Source organism: Lampetra planeri, chromosome 65, assembly GCF_965212315.1.
Source record: "Lampetra planeri chromosome 65, kcLamPlan1.2.h2, whole genome shotgun sequence".
Classification (NCBI taxonomy): Eukaryota; Metazoa; Chordata; class Hyperoartia; order Petromyzontiformes; family Petromyzontidae; genus Lampetra; species Lampetra planeri.
The window spans coordinates 3,159,828-3,177,086 of record NC_136171.1 but is presented as its reverse complement, the minus strand read 5'-3'; the positions used below and the strand labels follow the sequence as shown (position 1 = coordinate 3,177,086).

Genomic DNA, 17,259 nt, shown 5'->3' with positions numbered 1-17,259 from the left:
TCCACTAGGGGGGTCCACGTTTCGCAAGCGTAGAGAAGGGAGGGAATGACCGTGGCCGAGAAGACCTGAAGCTTCGTGCGGAGCGACAGACCAGGTAGCTTCCACACAGCGTTACGCAACCGATGAAAAGATATTGCCGCTCGACTGATTCGGAGTGAGACCTCTGCTGATAAACTGGAGCCGGTCATAAGCACACTGCCCAGGTATGGGAAACTCTCCACTCTCTCCACAACTGCCCCATCACCGATTGGGAGTTGTGGGGGTGGAGTGCCCGATGGTACAAAATACCCAGGCAGGTGCTTAGTTTTGGTGGGGCTGATGGTAAGGCCCCACCTCTTAGTGGCACGCTCCAGTCTCAGCAGCAGCGTCTCCAACTCCTCTTCCGAATGAGCAGCTATTACCAAATCATCGGCATACATAACGTGGTTGACCAATAGGGAGCCATCCCTTGATCGCACCCGGGCGTCAATCAGCCTCCCATTGTATCTGTACCAAATGGTAATTCCCCCGTTACAGCTATTGAAGGCTTCACGAACTACGCAGTCGAAATAGATGTTAAATAATGTGGGAGCCAGAGGACATCCCTGTCGCACCCCAAGGTGTACAGGGAAAGGCTCCGACTCCCGGCCACGTAGTTTTACCCGGGCCCGCTCACCATCATGAAGGTCCTTAATGATCGTGAGCAGAGGGTCAGGGACTCCGAAAGCACGAAGAACAACCCAGAGCCCAGGCCTACTGATGGTATCATAGGCCTTGACCAGGTCAATAAAGCAGAGATGTAGGTCTTGTTGGAATTCCCTACACCTCTGCTGTAGCAGACGGACAGAAAATATGGCATCTGTGCAGGACCGCCCTTTCCTGAAACCGCATTGGGGCTCCGCAAGCCTCTCCTCAGCGTGCCTAGCAAGGCGATGTTGAATAATCCTTGCCAGGACCTTACCCGGCACACTGAGGAGTGAGATGCCCCTGTAGTTGTTACAGTCGGTACGGTCCCCCTTCTTAAAGAGGGGGACCACCAGGGCATCCTTCCAGTCCTGCGGAACCCGTCCAGTGGTCCAGACTGTTGTTATGATGTCATATAGGGCAGTCTGTGCACAAACTCCACCCTCCCTCAGCATTTCGCTTGGGAGATCATCTCTGCCCGGTGCCTTCCCTGATCTCAGACTCCGGATCGCCCTCAGTACTTCCTCAACAGCTGGTACCTCAGCCAGCCACTCACAGGGGGTGACCTCTTCCAATATTTGAAGCACCGCAGCCTCAGCAGGGTTATCCCCACTTTGTGCCATGATGTTTTCCTGGCTGAGAGATTTTCCCTCCCCCAGGACCTCACAGAAATGCTCAGCAAATCTGCAAACCTGTCCCTGGGGGTCGGAGATTGGATCACCGTTTTTTCCTCTAATGATGGTAATAGGTGTGGCGCTGCAGGTTACTTTTTTGATGGAGTTAAATAGTGATTTGTGATCGCGGGCCACTGAGGCAGACTCCATCTCCTCAGCAACCCGCGACCACCACCCATCCTTACAGCGCCTTACGGCTCTCCGAACCTCCGAGCGAAGGCTGCGGTAAACCTCCTCATTCTCTGACGTGGGATGCTGTAGGCGATGAGAGTGGGCCTGTCGCTTTGTCTCAATTAACCTGAACACCTCCTCCGTCAGCCAGGGTTTCTGGGGAGGTCTGGACCGCGTACCCAAAGCAGCCATTGCAGCTGCATGAGTCACAGTCTTAAACCTCGCCCATTTACCCTCGACATCAGGTGGAGTGGGGGACGATGCCAACCCCAGCTGCAAGCAATGATGAAATTCTCGCTTGCAACTTTCATCAGCTAGCTGAGACCAGGCCACTTTTGGTTGGAATGGGGTCCTGGGTGTACACCCACCACCGGAGTGGAAGAATGGCAGGCGCATCTTACAGATGACTAGTCGATGGTCAGAGGTCAGATCAGCTCCACGGTAGGTCCTGGTGTCAAGGACATGGGCTCGCATCCGCTGGTCCGTCACTATGTAGTCCAGCAGATGTTCTTGCTTGGACCCGGCATGTATCCATGATGTTGTGTGGATGCGCCGATGCCGGAAGAGCGTGTTGGTAATTACAAGCCCATGGGCTGCACAAAAATCTAGCAGCCTCCTACCGTTATTATTGAGCTGATCTGGCCCATGCCTTCCAATCACTCCAGACCAGGTGCCAGCATCATGACCAACTCGGGCATTGAAGTCACCCAACAAGATGACTCTGTCCCGAGTGGCCACTTTAGCCAGCACCTGTGACAGCAGGTCATAGAAAGCGTCTGACTCATCGGCTTTGCCTGCATCCCTCCACGGATGTTCGTCTTCGGTGGGGGCATAAGTAACCACGACCACCACTCCTCGCCTCTGGTTGATGGGAAGGCGAGCCCAAAGTATCCTGGGGCTTACAGCTTCCCACACCTCACCGCCACGCTCCCACGCCCCCTTCATTCTTTTGTTCAGAAGAAGAGCCACACCCTGTTGTTTGGCAGTCTCCTGCCCCGAGTAGAGGACTGTCCACCCCTCATGGTGGCAGGATCCAGAACCGGTCCACCGGACCTCCTGAATGCCACAAAGATCCAGGCGGTACCGGTCCAGCTCCCGACAGAGGAGTGGCAGCCTCTCCTCCGCAGTGAGCGTTCGAACATTCCACGTGGCCATCCGCAATGGTTTTTCGTTGTTTCTGGAGGAGCCCCGAGGGTGAAAATTCAATCTACCCACACACACACACATCCACACACATATCCACACACACACATCCACACACACACATATATCCACACACACACATATACACACACTTATCCACACACATATCCACACACACACATATACACACACACACACACTTATCCACACACAATATCCACACACACACACATATCCACACACACACATATCCACACACACACACATCCACACACCCACACACACATATCCACACACAGACACAGACTCGCACACTCAACCCTCGCGCTATTCATCTGCAGGACACCGACGCAGCTGAGCGCCTCTCCCGCCCCCCCATCCGCTCATTCAGGAGCAGCACCGCCGCACAAAGGGGCGGGCGAGGAGGGCTCGTAAATTGGATCAAGGAACACTGCGCTTCATTCATCCATTCATTCATCCATTCATTCGTTCATTCGCCAGTCCACTCATTCCCCCCACCGCGTTAAGCGCCGCCTGTGTATTTACCGCTTGCGATTGATTTGCGTCCGCTGGGAAGAGACCAGGCAGAGGCAGCGGCGGTGCCATCTGTTGCCATCCGCGCCGACAGATGGACGGGAAAGTTTTGCTCTCTGTACGGACGCCGTCGCTCACTGGGCTTAAGGCGCGGGGGGGGGGGGGGGTAGAGGGGGGACCCCCTCTGCAATTGCCTACTCGGGGGTTAGGTAGGTGGGTGGATAGGTAGGTGGGTGGGTAGGTGGGTAGGTAGGTACGTGGGTGGGTGGGTAGGTGGGTGGGTAGATGGGTAGGTGGGTGGGTTGGTGGGTTGGTGGGTGGGTTGGTGGGTGGGTGGGTTGGTGGGTAGGTTGGTGGGTGGGTTGGTGGGTGGGTTGGTGGGTGGGTAGATGGGTGGGTAGGTGGGTAGATGGGTGGGTGGATAGGTGGGTAGATGGGTGGGTGGGTAGGTGGGTAGATGGGTGGGTGGGTAGGTGGGTGGGTAGGTGGGTAGGTGGGTAGATGGGTGGGTGGATAGGTGGGTAGATGGGTGGGTGGGTAGGTGGGTAGGTGGGTGGGTGGGTAGGTGGGTGGGTAGGTGAGTGGATTTTATCCCTAGTCTTTCGTGCGGGGCCAGTGCATTCTGGGAAAAGGGTGCCACGAACTGCAGCACTTGCCTCGACGATCTCTTAAGGCTACACGGGGCGTCTTTGTCTTTGTGCCATGCCAGCCACGATACTTCTCAGCACAAACAACAGAGTGTGGTCGTGGTGGTGGTGGTCTCTGTGGCTATAATGGGAGGAGGGAGGCTGCGTTAAGATCTTGACAGCTAAACTTAGCTTGGTTTGAAACCACGGGGTCCTGTTACTGCGCATACGCATGCAGTCTCACTCACTCACACTCACTCACTATACAGAGAACACTCACACACTCACTCACTCTCACTCACTCACATTCACTCACTATATACAGAGCACTCACACACGCTCACACACTCTTACTCACACACTCATGCAGTCTCACTCACTATACAGAGAACACTCACACATTCACACTCGCTCACACACTCACACTCACTCACACACTCTTACTCACACACTCATTCAGTCTCACTCACTCACACTCACTCACTATATACAGAGCACTCACACACTCACTCACTCACACACTCACACTCGCTCACACACTCACACTCGCTCACTCACTCACTTTTCTACTATCTAATTTATTTTCTACCTACGTGACTTTACCAGAAAGAACCAAAGAGCATGGATTCCCGCAGTCACCAAATCTCCAAATCAAGTTTAATCTGCACTTCTTACGTGCCCCCTTGCTTCAATTGTGTTGGCGATGGCTGACCTTCGAAAGAATAGATCTGGCCACGTCTCGCACCCCCCCCCCCCCAGAAAAGGCATCTCGCGTCCCCAGGAAGGTGCGCGTGTAGAGTGAACTTCCAGACTAACAACAATAACAACAACAACCTTCGTTTGATCCCCATTGCGCTTTGTGCGCTGCTATCAAACGCCCGCGTTTGCCGGCGCGCCTCCGATGCCAAACCAAAAAAAAACCCAGAGGTGGGCAAATGACCGCACTGCCCAGGTATGGCAACTCCCTCCTCCTGCTCCTCCTCCTCCTGCTGCACCATCCAACCTCTCCTCCAACTCCGCACCGTCACTCGCGACGAGCCGAGAGGATTTCGTGTTCACTGGCGGAGGAGCGTGTCCAGGCAGGTGCTTGCTGGGGCTGTTCCACGCACCTGGCCCATCCACTCACCTACCCACCGACCTAACCATACAGACATCTACTGTCCTATTAATTTACTTACTCACCTGCCCATCCACTCACCTACCCACTCACCTACCCACTCACCTACCGACCGACCTAACCATACATATACCTACTGCCATATAAATTTACTTACTCACCTGCCCATCCACTCATCTACTCACCTACCCACCTACCTAAACATACAGACATCTACTGTCCTATTTATTTACTTACTCACCTGCCCATCCACTCACCTACCCACCTACCTAAACATACAGGCACCTACTGTCCTATTAATTCACTTACTCACCTGCCCATCCACTCACCTACCTACTCACCTACCAACCGACCTAACCATACATATACCTAATGTCCTATTCATTTACTTACTCACCTGCCCATCCACTCACCTACCCACCTACCTAAACATACAGACACCTACTGTCCTATTAATTTACTTACTCACCTGCCCGTCCACTCACCTACCCACCGACCTAACCATACATACACCTACTGTCCTATTAATGTATTTACTCTTCTGCCTACCCACTCACCTACCCACCTACCTAACCATACATCTACCTACCAATCTACTATTAATTAACTTACACACCTGCCCATCCACTCACCTACCCATCTACCCACTCTCCTCTGCACCTACCCATCCACTTAGCTCCTCACTCACCTACTCACCCATGCATGCATACACTGTACCTACCCACCCACCTACCCACACATCTACCTAATCGCCTATGAAGCTACCCACTTTGCGTGTACGTTGAACTTCTTTTGCACCGTACGTAGCCAACCGTGCTAATTAGGAGATGCGGGGGAAAGACAACAAAATAAACACGAAAATCGGTGCCAAAGAAATGAGTTTTCAATCACTTACCTTCCCATCCACTACCCTACCCACCTACATCATCACAGTTCCTATGATCACTGTTACGTTGTTTTTATCGCTTTATTTTGGTGATTTCGAAAACGTTTTGGTCTAGCCATATTTTATTTGTTGTAGTGCAGAGTTAGACTGGTAACTTCAATCTAAATTGTCTTATGGTTGTTATTGCTTGACTTGCATCCCACTGGGGTTTCTGCACACAGCGTTGATATGCGGTGCTTTTTCTGGAAGACTTTGTTGTTTTTTTCCTGCATTTTTCTGAAGATGTTTCTTGTTCATGTTTTTGTTTGTTGCGATTGCACCCGACTCAAGAACCGCATGGCTCACAGGGCTATACCTAATAAATGAAACTGAACTGAACCTAACCATGCACGCACCGACTCTATTACTCTTCTCTTTACCTACTCTATTGTTGTACTTAAATACCTACCCATCGACTCATCTCAACCATACACCTACCCACCCCTGACCTATGCAAACGATGCCCTTAGTGGCACGCTCTAGGTTCAGCAGCAAAGTCTCCATCTCGTTCTCAACATAACTACCAGACCATCAGCGCACATCGCATGGGGTCTGTATAAATCCGCCTGCCGTTGTTATTCTGAATCAGAGGGGGGTATTCCTCTGGTTCTCCAGTCATGGAAAGCTTCTTGAACTACGTGGTTCAAAGAAATGTCCAGTAGTGTAGCGGCCCAGAGGACATGCCGTCGCACCCCAAAGTACGACAGGTGCCATGGGTTGACTGACTGAGATGACCGAGATGACTGGCTGATGCACCACCTGTGCCCCCTACTGTGCCAACTTGCTGTGCTTTAGCCACCCGGCGCTCCGCTCGTTGTTGTGAGCATCGCTCCTCTGCCCTCCGTTGTTGTTGGAGGGCGACTGCCTCCAACTGCCCAGTAGCGTCCTTCACGAGCCTCCTCCACAGAGGCTGATCTTGACACCGCTGGTACGAGTCATCGGCAAGTCCACTCAGCTCCACGTCCTCCTGTACCACATCACTCTATCTCTTCTCTAGCCCGTTTAGCCCCCCTCTATCCAGCCAAAGAGAAGCTGCTTGGGCATGCGGTGGCTGGACATGTGGGCTACATGGCCCAGCCAACGCAGCCTTGCCTGCCTGAAGAGCTCACCGATGGGACTGTGTCCATATCTTTCCAGGATTTGTGAGCTCCTCACACAATCCAGCCTGCAGGTTAAACCCAGGATGGATCGTAGGCAGGCCAGCCTAAATGTTTCTAACCGGCGAAGATGCTCCATTAGGGGGGGGGGCACGTTTCGCAAGCGTAGAGACGTTGACGACATGACCGTGGCCGAGAAGACCAGAAGTTTCGTGCGGAGCGACAGACCAGGTAGCTTCCACACAGCAGCGTTACGCAGCCGATGAAAAGATAATGCCGCTCGACTGATTCGGAGTTGAGACCTCTGCCGTCAAACCGGAGCCGGTCATGAGCGCACTGACCCAGGTATGGGGAAACTCTCCACTCTCTCCACAACCTCCCCATCACACCGGATGGATCGTTTGAGGCAGGCCAGCCTACATGCTTCAAACCGGCGCAGATGTTCCTTCACAGAGGGCTGTTACACATCTCACACGCGCTTGACAATACACCATCGCACGCGGTACACACTCATAACCAGACGGTACGTACCAACACGTTCGATATCAGTTGCGCGCACTCCAACACACTTAGAAGGAACACTTAAAAGACACGCATGAGCGAGTGTGTGTGTGTGCGTGTGTCTGCGCGGAGCGGTGGTGCAGCGGTTAGCGCGCTGCGCTGACCGACCCAGCAGCAACTTGAGCTCACACACGTGACACGCACACACATGACACACGCACACACGGAGATATCGATAACAATAAACATCACCGTGACGCACACGCTGAGAGTACAGCGTGTGAATGCATGTGTATATAATATAATACATATAATACAAAGACAAAGATCCCCCGTATAGCCTTAACAAACTGTTGGGCAAGTGCTGCTAGCGAGTAGCATCTCTGAACGCCTGCACAGTCCACAATATTCGTACGCACACACACACAGTGCGCTAACCGCGGCGCCACCGCTCCCCACATACAGCAGAAAGACGAAAAGCTACACACAAACACCAACACATACTCTCACACACGCCACACACTCACACGTACATACACACACACTCACACACACTCACACACACCACACACTCACTCACACATACATACATACGCACACTCACATACACTCACACTCACATACACACTCTCACACTCACACATCACACACACACTCACACACCACACACTCACACACATCCACACACGATCACACCACGCACACACACACCACACACACATCACACACATCACACACACCATCACACACACACCACATACACACTCACACACATACAGACAACATCACACACCACACGCACACACATCACACACACTCACACATACAGACAACATCACACACCACACGCACACACATTACACACACTCACACACAGACAGACACCACCACACGCCACTCTCACTCACCAAGTCGCTTTCTTAGCACTTGCAGAGTCGGTGCACAGTTTGAGACAAAACCACACACACAACACACACACACCACACACACTACATACACACCACACACTACATACACACACCACACACACACTCACACGGTACACACACACACCACACATACGGTACATACACACTACATACACACACGACACACACTACACACACACACTATACACACACACACACGACATACACACACACACACACGACACACACACGAAACACACACACACAACACACACACACACGACACACACTACATACACACACACTACACTCACTACACACACTACACACACACACACTACACACACACACTTCATACACCATACACACACTACACACACACACTACACACACACTACACACTCACACTCACACACACACACACCACACTACACACACTACACACTCACACTACACACACACACTACACACACACTACACACACACCACACTACACAACACACTACACACACTACACACACACTACACACACTATACACACACTACACACACACACTACACACACACTACACACACACTACACACACTATACACATACACACACACTACACACACACACTACACACACACACCACACACACTCACACGGTACGTACAGAGAATCCTGCCGCGTGGTTTCGTCCAGACGAACGTTGCTCGGACGTTCAGGGGCCTTTCAGCCGCGATCCGCGGGGTGGAAGATCAAACCTCGCCAGGTCTCCACTCACCACTCACCCCTCACCACTCACCACCCACCACTCACCCCTCACCACTCTCTACTCACACCTTCACCACTCTCTCGCTGCCAGACACTGCCCTCAGCCTCCCTCACTCAGCATCCCCCTCATCACTCCTCCTCCTCCTGCTGCCTGCCGCTCTCCCTCCCCACCACTCCTCACGCGCCCCCACTCTCCCTCCCCCCACTAACCCCCCACCACTCTCCCTCCCCCCACTCACTCACCCCCCCACACTCACTCCTCACCCCCCCCCCCCCCCACTTACTCCTCACCCCCCCCCCCACTCCTCACCCCCCCCACACTCACTCCTCACCCCCCCCACACTCACTCCTCACCCCCACCACACTCACTCCTCACCCCCCCCCACTCCTCACCCCCCCCACTCCTCACCCCCCCCACTCCTCACCCCCCCCACTCCTCACCCCCCCCCCCACTCACTCCTCACCCCCCCCCACTCACTCTTCACCCCCCCCCCACTCACTCTTCACCCCCCCCCCTTACTCCTCACCCCCCCCCACTCATTCCTCACCCCCCCCCCCCACTCCTCACCCCCCCCCCCCACTCACTCCTCACCCCCCCCCCACTCACTCCTCACCCCCCCCCACTCCTCACCCCCCCCCCCCACTCACTCCTCACACCCCCCCCCCCCACTCACCACCCCACTTACTGGGGGTGAGTGTGTGGGTGGGTGAGTGTGTGAGTGGGTGGGTGTGTGAGTGGGTGGGTGGGTGTGTGAGTGGGTGGGTGGGTGTGTGAGTGGGTGGGTGGGTGTGTGAGTGGGTGGGTGGGTGTGTGAGTGGGTGGGTGGGTGTGTGTGGGTGGGTGAGTGTGAGGGTGAGTGTGTGGGTGAGTGGGTGTGTGAGTGGGTGGGTGTGTGAGTGGGTGGGTGGGTGTGTGAGTGGGTGGGTGAGTGTGTGAGTGGGTAGGTGAGTGTGTGAGTGTGTGGGTGGGTGGGTGAGTGTGTGGGTGGGTGGGTGAGTGTGTGGGTGGGTGTGATTGGGTGGTGGGTGAGTGGTTGGTGGGTGAGTGGTTGGTGGGTGTGTGTGTGGGTGAGTGTGTGAGTGGGTGGGTGAATATGTGAGTGGGTGGGTGAGTGTGTGGGTTGGTGAGTGTGTGTGGGTGAGTGTGTGTGGGTGAGTGTGTGTGTGGGTTGGTGAGCGTGTGAGTGTGTGTGGGTTGGTGAGTGTGTGGTCGATTCAGCCTCAACATGAGTAGCTGGTGCGATGTGTAAAACATCGCCACTAGGGAGCCAAAGGCCGCTGGGCGTGGTGTTGGCCACCCACCCCCTCGTGTGCCGTTCCGGCCTTCAAAGGTGCTGCTCGCTCACAACACTTGCCCCTACAGCCTGTTAAGGATACACGGGGGATCTTTGTCTTTGTGAGTGTGTGCATGAGTTGGTGAGGGTGTGAGAGAGGAGGGTGAATGAGAGGGTGAGTGAATGGGTGAGTGATTGAAATGGTTGCGTGAATGGGTGAGCTATTACGTCGTTTTAGTAAACATTGTGAGTGAATGGGTGGGTTGGCAAGAGAGTGAATGGATAAGTGAATGAGTGAAAGGATGAGTGGGCGGGTTGGATGAATGAGTTTAGAGGCGAGTGGGTGAACATGGGAGTGGATCCTGCGATTGGATGAACGTGTGAGTGGGTGAACGTGTGTGTAGGTGAACGTGTGTGTGAACGTGTGAGTGGGTGAACGTGTGATTGGATGAACGTGTGATTGGGTGAACGTGTGAGTGGGTGAACGTGTGTGTGGGTGAACATGTGAGTGAACGTGTGTGTGGGTGAACGTGTGATTGGATGAACGTGTGATTGGGTGAACGTGTGATTGGATGGGTGTGTGAGTGGGTGAACGTGTGTGTAGGTGAACGTGTGTATGAACGTGTGAGTGGGTGAACGTGTGATTGGATGGGTGTGTGAGTGGGTGAACGTGTGTGTGAACGTGTGAGTGAACGTGTGTGTGAACGTGTGAGTGGGTGAACATGTGAGTGAACGTGTGAGTGGGTGAACATGTGAGTGAACGTGTGTGTGGGTGAACGTGTGTGTGAACGTGTGAGTGAACGTGTGTGGGTGAACGTGCGAGTGGGTGAACGTGCGTGTGGGTGTGCGTGTGGGTGTGCGTGTGGGTGTGCGTGTGGGTGAACGTGTGAGTGAACGTGTGTGGGTGAACGTGTTAGTGGGTGAACGTGCGTGTGGGTGAACGTGCGTCGTCGTCGTCGTCATCATCATCGTCGTCACCGTCATCATCATCTCCGTCGTCATCATCTCCGTCATCATCATCTCCGTCATCATCATCATCGTCAACGTTGTGATGAGGTCTCCTTCCTAGTAGTTCTGGGTCGGGGCGTTGCGTCGCTACGAGTTGCACGACGGTACCTGTTCTGGGTGGTGGCACTGACGAAGAGGGCAACAAAACGTGGCCCTGGAGTTGGCCCGCTAGGAGGGAGCCGGGATGGATGGCTGAGTGGGTGGATGGAGGGAAGGAGGGAGGGATGGAGGAAAGGAGGGAGGGGTGGAGGGATGACTGAGTGGGTGGAGGGATGGCTGAGTGGGTGGAGGGAGGGAGGGGTGGAGGGATGACTGAGTGGGTGGATGGAGGGGTGGAGGGGTGGAGTGGGGGATGACTGAGTGGGTGGAGGGGTGGAGGGATGGCTGAGTGGGTGGATGGAGGGGTGGAGGGAGTGAGGGGTGGAGGGAGTGATGACTGAGTGGGTGGAGGGAGGGGTGGAGGGATGACTGAGTGGGTGGATGGAGGGAGGGAGGGGTGGAGGGGGGGATGACTGAGTGGGTGGATTAAGGGATGGCTGATTGAGGGATGGGGAGTGGGTGGAGGGATGGAGGGGTGGAGGGAGGGATGGAGGGATGGAGGGAGGGAGGGATGAGTGGGTGGAAGGAGGGGTGGAGGGAGGGATGACTGAGTGGGTGGATTAAGGGATGGCTGATTGAGGGATGGGGAGTGGGTGGAGGGATGGAGGGGTGGAGGGAGGGATGGAGGGATGGAGGGAGGGAGGGATGAGTGGGTGGAAGGAGGGGTGGAGGGAGGGATGACTGAGTGGGTGGAGGGAGGGAGGGGTGGAGGGATGACTGAGTGGGTGGATGGAGGGAGGGAGGGGTGGAGGGGGGGATGACTGAGTGGGTGGATTAAGGGATGGCTGATTGAGGGATGGGGAGTGGGTGGAGGGATGGAGGGGTGGAGGGAGGGATGGAGGGATGGATGGAGGGAGGGAGGGATGAGTGGGTGGGTGGAAGGAGGGGTGGAGGGGGGGATGACTGAGTGGGTGGATTAAGGGATGGCTGATTGAGGGATGGGGAGTGGGTGGAGGGATGGAGGGGTGGAGGGAGGGATGGAGGGAGGGAGGGATGAGTGGGTGGAAGGAGGGGTGGAGGGAGGGATGACTGAGTGAGTGGATTAAGGGATGGCTGATTGAGGGATGGGGAGTGCTGGGAGCCCCCCAAGAAGGAATTCCAAAGCTGGATGGCGACCACGGATCTCCCTCCGTGAGGAATGCCACGCGCATTCCTCCCTTTATCAGATGCACCCCTTCAGCACGGAGGTCGCGCGCGTGTACACAGTGCGTGTGTGTGTACACCGTGTGTGTGTACACCGTGTGTGTGTACACGGTTCGTGTGTGTGTACACGGTGTGTGTGTACACTGTGTGTGTGTGTACACTGTGTGTGTGTGTACACGGTGTGTGTGTGTACACGGTGTGTGTGTGTACACTGTGTGTGTGTACACGGTGTGTGTGTACACGGTGTGTGTGTACACGGTGTGTGTGTACACGGTGTGTGTGTGTGTGTACACGGTGTGTGTGTGTGTGTGTATGTACACAGTGTGTGTATGTACACTGTGTGTGTGTGTACACAGTGTGTGTGTACACGGTGTGTGTGTGTATGTACATAGTGTGTGTGTACACAGTGTGTGTGTACACAGTGTGTGTACACGGTGTGTGTACACGGTGTGTGTGTACACGGTGTGTGTGTGTGTGTACACGGTGTGTGTGTACACAGTGTGTGTGTACACAGTGTGTGTACACGGTGTGTGTACACGGTGTGTGTGTGTACACGGTGTGTGTGTGTGTGTACACGGTGTGTGTGTGTATGTACACAGTGTGTGTATGTACATAGTGTGTGTACACAGTGTGTGTGTACACAGTGTGTGTGTGTACACGGTGTGTGTGTGTGTGTATGTACATAGTGTGTGTGTACACAGTGTGTGTGTACACAGTGTGTGTATGTACATAGTGTGTGTGTACACAGTGTGTGTGTGTACACGGTGTGTGTGTATGTACATAGTGTGTGTGTACACAGTGTGTGTGTACACAGTGTGTGTACACGGTGTGTGTGTACACACGGTGTGTGTGTGTATGTACATAGTGTGTGTGTACACGGTGTGTGTGTGTACACGGTGTGTGTATGTACATGGTGTGTGTGTGTGTGCATGGTGTGTGTGCATGGTGTGTGTGTGTACATGGTGTGTGTGCATGGTGTGTGTGTGTACATGGTGTGTGTGTGTGCATGGTGTGTGTGCATGGTGTGTGTGTGTGCATGGTGTGTGTGCATGGTGTGTGTGTTACGCAGTATTCTTGTTATGTGTCTGGGATGTGTCCGTGTGTATGGAGATGCCAGCAGCTTCTGTTTGGCCGGATAGAATAGCGGGCTTAACGGGCACGGCACGGGCTGGAGATGAGATGGAGCCGATGCAGTACTGGAGGACGTGGAGCTGAGTGGGACCTGCCGATGATTGGCACCAGCGGTGTCAAAATTGGCTGGAGTCATGTAGCCCGCATGCCCAAGCCACCGCGTGCCCAAAGAGCTTTTGGTTTGGCTGGAGAATAGATGGAGCTGATGCAGTACGGGAGGACGTGGATCTGAGTAGACTTGCTGATGACTGATACTAGCGGTGTCAGGATCGACCACTTTGGAGGAGGAGGCTCGTGAAGGACGCTACTGCTGCTGTTACTGGGCAGTTGGAGGCAGTCGCCCTCCAGCAACAGCGGAGAGCAGAGGAGCGACGCTCACAACAACGAGCGAAGCGCCGGGCGGATAAAACGTAGCAGGTTGGCACAGCAGGGGTTAATGCTGGTGTGCATCTACCGGTAATCTTAGCCGGTCAACCCATGGCACCTGCTGGGATCTCTCCCGTGACCTCCTGCCAGCGAACCTTCGACACTTCACGTGGCAGCCTCAAAGTGCACGTGGCCTGGCACAGGCGGATATTGGCATTGGTGTAGGTGCTTGCAAAACAGCACCTGCCCCTATAGTCTTGTAAAGGCTATACGGGGCATCTTTGTATTTGTGCGTACGCGTGGTATGTGGCTGTGTGTATATTTATGAACACAGAGAGAGTGTGTGTGTGGTATGTGCTTGTGCGTGTGTGTGCACATGGTGTATGTGTGGTATGTGTGTACGCGTGTGTGTGTGTAGGGGAGCGGTGGTGTAGCGGTTAGCGGTATGCTGCGCTACGAACCCGGCGACCCGAGTTCGATTCCCGGTGACGATTATCTGAACCGGTCCTGAGCATCACCTAGGTCGAATCGGCCTCAACATGAGTACCCGGTGCGGTGTGTGGTAAACACATCGAGGTGTGTGTGTGGCGTGTGTGGTGTGTGTGTGGTGTGTGTGTGTGGTGTGTGTGTAGTGTGTGTGGTGTGTGTGGGGTGTGTGTGGCATGTGTGTGTGTGTGGTGTGTGTGGGGTGTGTGTGTGGTGAATGCCGTGCATTGAGATGATTCACGATCATGCGACTGCGTATACATTCCCACGGTGATGTTGATAAGTCACTTTGTTGAGTTATACATTTGTGATAGCCAAATCGCTTCTGAAAAATAAGTTGGTAAGATAAATAAAAGTTTCATTTGTATATTTGTAAGCGATTTGTTTACCTTCTCGATACGTTTCACTCCTATCGGATTCCTCCTGCAGTACAAGTTGCAATATTCTGATTCTTAATATCTTTCATTTGGCAGTGGCCAAATTTGGTGAAGTATGGTCAAACAACTCCGATGACCGACGCGGCCTTCATCCAGCAGTGGATCGATTAGAGTGGGATATAATTACATAAACACTATAGTGACTCGTTGATTATAAAAGAGCCTTAGTTTAAGCCGATGTTAAACAATTTAATTTCAGCAATGCAGTGCACATCCAGCGTTTAGCGTAATTTGGTTTAATTAGACCCCCAAGACAAACTGTGTCTAATGAATGGCACTCAGCTAATGTTTAGAACGTCCGATAATTTCTTTGAGGCATAAACATTGGTCGCGCACACACACACACACGTGCGCTGGAATGCACAAATACAAAGATCCCCCGTATACCCTTAACAGACTGTTGGGGCAAGTGCTATCAGCACGTGGCACCTCTGAAGGTGCCGGTTCAGATACAATCGTCAATGGTGTTGACCGTGAGCGGGAATCGAACCCGGGTCGCTGGGTTCGTAGCGCAGCGCGCTAACCACTACACTACCGCTTCTCACTCAGGCATGTACACACAGACACACACGCATACCTATGCACATACCGTTAAATACACTCACACACAGAGCCACTCTCATATATATCCACATTCACTCTTACATACAAAAGACAAAGATCCCCCGTGTAGCCTTAACAGACTGTAGGGGTAAGTGCTGTTAGCGAGCACCTATGCAGGCCGGCACGGCACACGAGGGGGTGGGTGGCCGGCACCACGCCCGGCCGCCTTTGTCTCACCAGTGGCGATGTTTACTACACTGCACCAGGTACTCATTTGAGGCTGAGTCGACCACTCACACAGGCACCATTATCACCCTATCACCAACTCATCCACACACACACCTACCCACCACCTGCTCACACAAAAGCAAAGATCCCCCGTGTACCCTTAACAGACTGTTGGGGCAAGTGCTGTTAGCGAGCACCTATGCAGGCCGGCACGGCACACGAGGGGGTGGGTGGCCAGCACCACGCCCGGCCGCCTTTGTCTCCCCAGTGCTGACAGCTACACACCGCACCGGGAGCCGACCTTGGTTCGATGGTAAGACTCAGAACCAGTCAAGGTTATATTCGCCACTGATGTTATCCGTGAGCGGGAATTAAACTCGGGGGTCTCCGGGTTTGTAACACAGCCTGTGACGATCCACCCCCGTACCCCCTCTCTGTGATTTGCTGGTCGATTGGCTATTCACGGATCGATTATTTACGTGTCGACTATTCATGGATCGATTATTCGCGATTTTTACCATTCACGTTTTTGACTGTTCACGCATCGACTATTGACGGATCGATTATTCCCGGATCGATTATTCCCGGATCGATTATTCACGGATCGAGTATTCCCAGATCGATTTTTCACGGATCGATTAATCACGTTTTTGACTATTGACGCATCGGTTATTCACGGATCAATTATTCACGGTTTTGACTATTCACGTATCGACTATTCACGGCACAGAGCCTGCAGGTGTGGGGTGACCGACGGTGCCAGGCTAGGTGCAGGAGGTCACGGCACAATATGTATGATAGTCTAAGTGTAGGGGTCTTACGGAGGGAATATGTGTCGAGCTGATATGTATGGGATCCAACGGGAAACTAGCACAGTGGGCGGGGCTACGTCAGTGCACGGGCAGGTGCCCTCTACGACGTCCGCGCTTCGGACGTTACGATCCCCCGGGGCCCCACCCCTCAGGTATAAAAGGGAAATGTATCGGGGGGCGAGGGAGAGTTTGGTTAGCTAAGAAGAGAAGACGGAAGACGTCCCAGATAGAGCCCTGGTCTCCCCCTGCTACGCCGTCCTTGTCAGGACCGCGCAGGCTCGAGTCAGTGGCGTGGTGCCAGAGCCAGAGCCAGGGTTGGTCTGGACTCTGAGTACCGGGCCCGACTGACCAGTGTCGGGCCAAGATAGCCTCCCCTAGTCCACGAGAGGAGGACTCTGAGGCAGGCTAGGTTTAGCCTAGAGGTGTGTCCTCAGATAGACGGGTGAGGGGGCCGATACCCCCTCAGTGTGTATGTCACAACGTGTGGTGTTAAATAAACAAGTGTGCCTCCAACTCCGGTGTGAACGAGTCATAAGAGTACTACATCTGGCGTCAGAAGTAAACAACGAACATGGACACGCGCCGAACAGCTCGGGCCGGGGTACAGGAGGCGGAG

The 17,259-nt window shown here is 53.9% G+C and overlaps 1 protein-coding gene across 6 annotated transcripts in view; it reads right to left on the bottom strand.

Moving 5' to 3' along the window:
- Positions 1-17,259, bottom strand: part of LOC144737147 (pleckstrin homology-like domain family B member 1) — a 91,416-nt gene that overhangs the window by 66,324 nt on the left and 7,833 nt on the right. For 3 of the 6 annotated variants that reach the window (XM_078619856.1, XM_078619857.1, XM_078619859.1), the window contains exon 1: positions 9,016-9,220. The exons of 1 other annotated variant lie outside the window; for it this stretch is intronic. The gene's annotated coding sequence lies outside the window, so the exon portion shown is untranslated. Of the gene's footprint in view, positions 1-9,015; positions 9,223-17,259 lie in introns of those variants that run through there. 2 more of the 6 variants (XM_078619860.1, XM_078619858.1) reach the window with 2 other exon arrangements.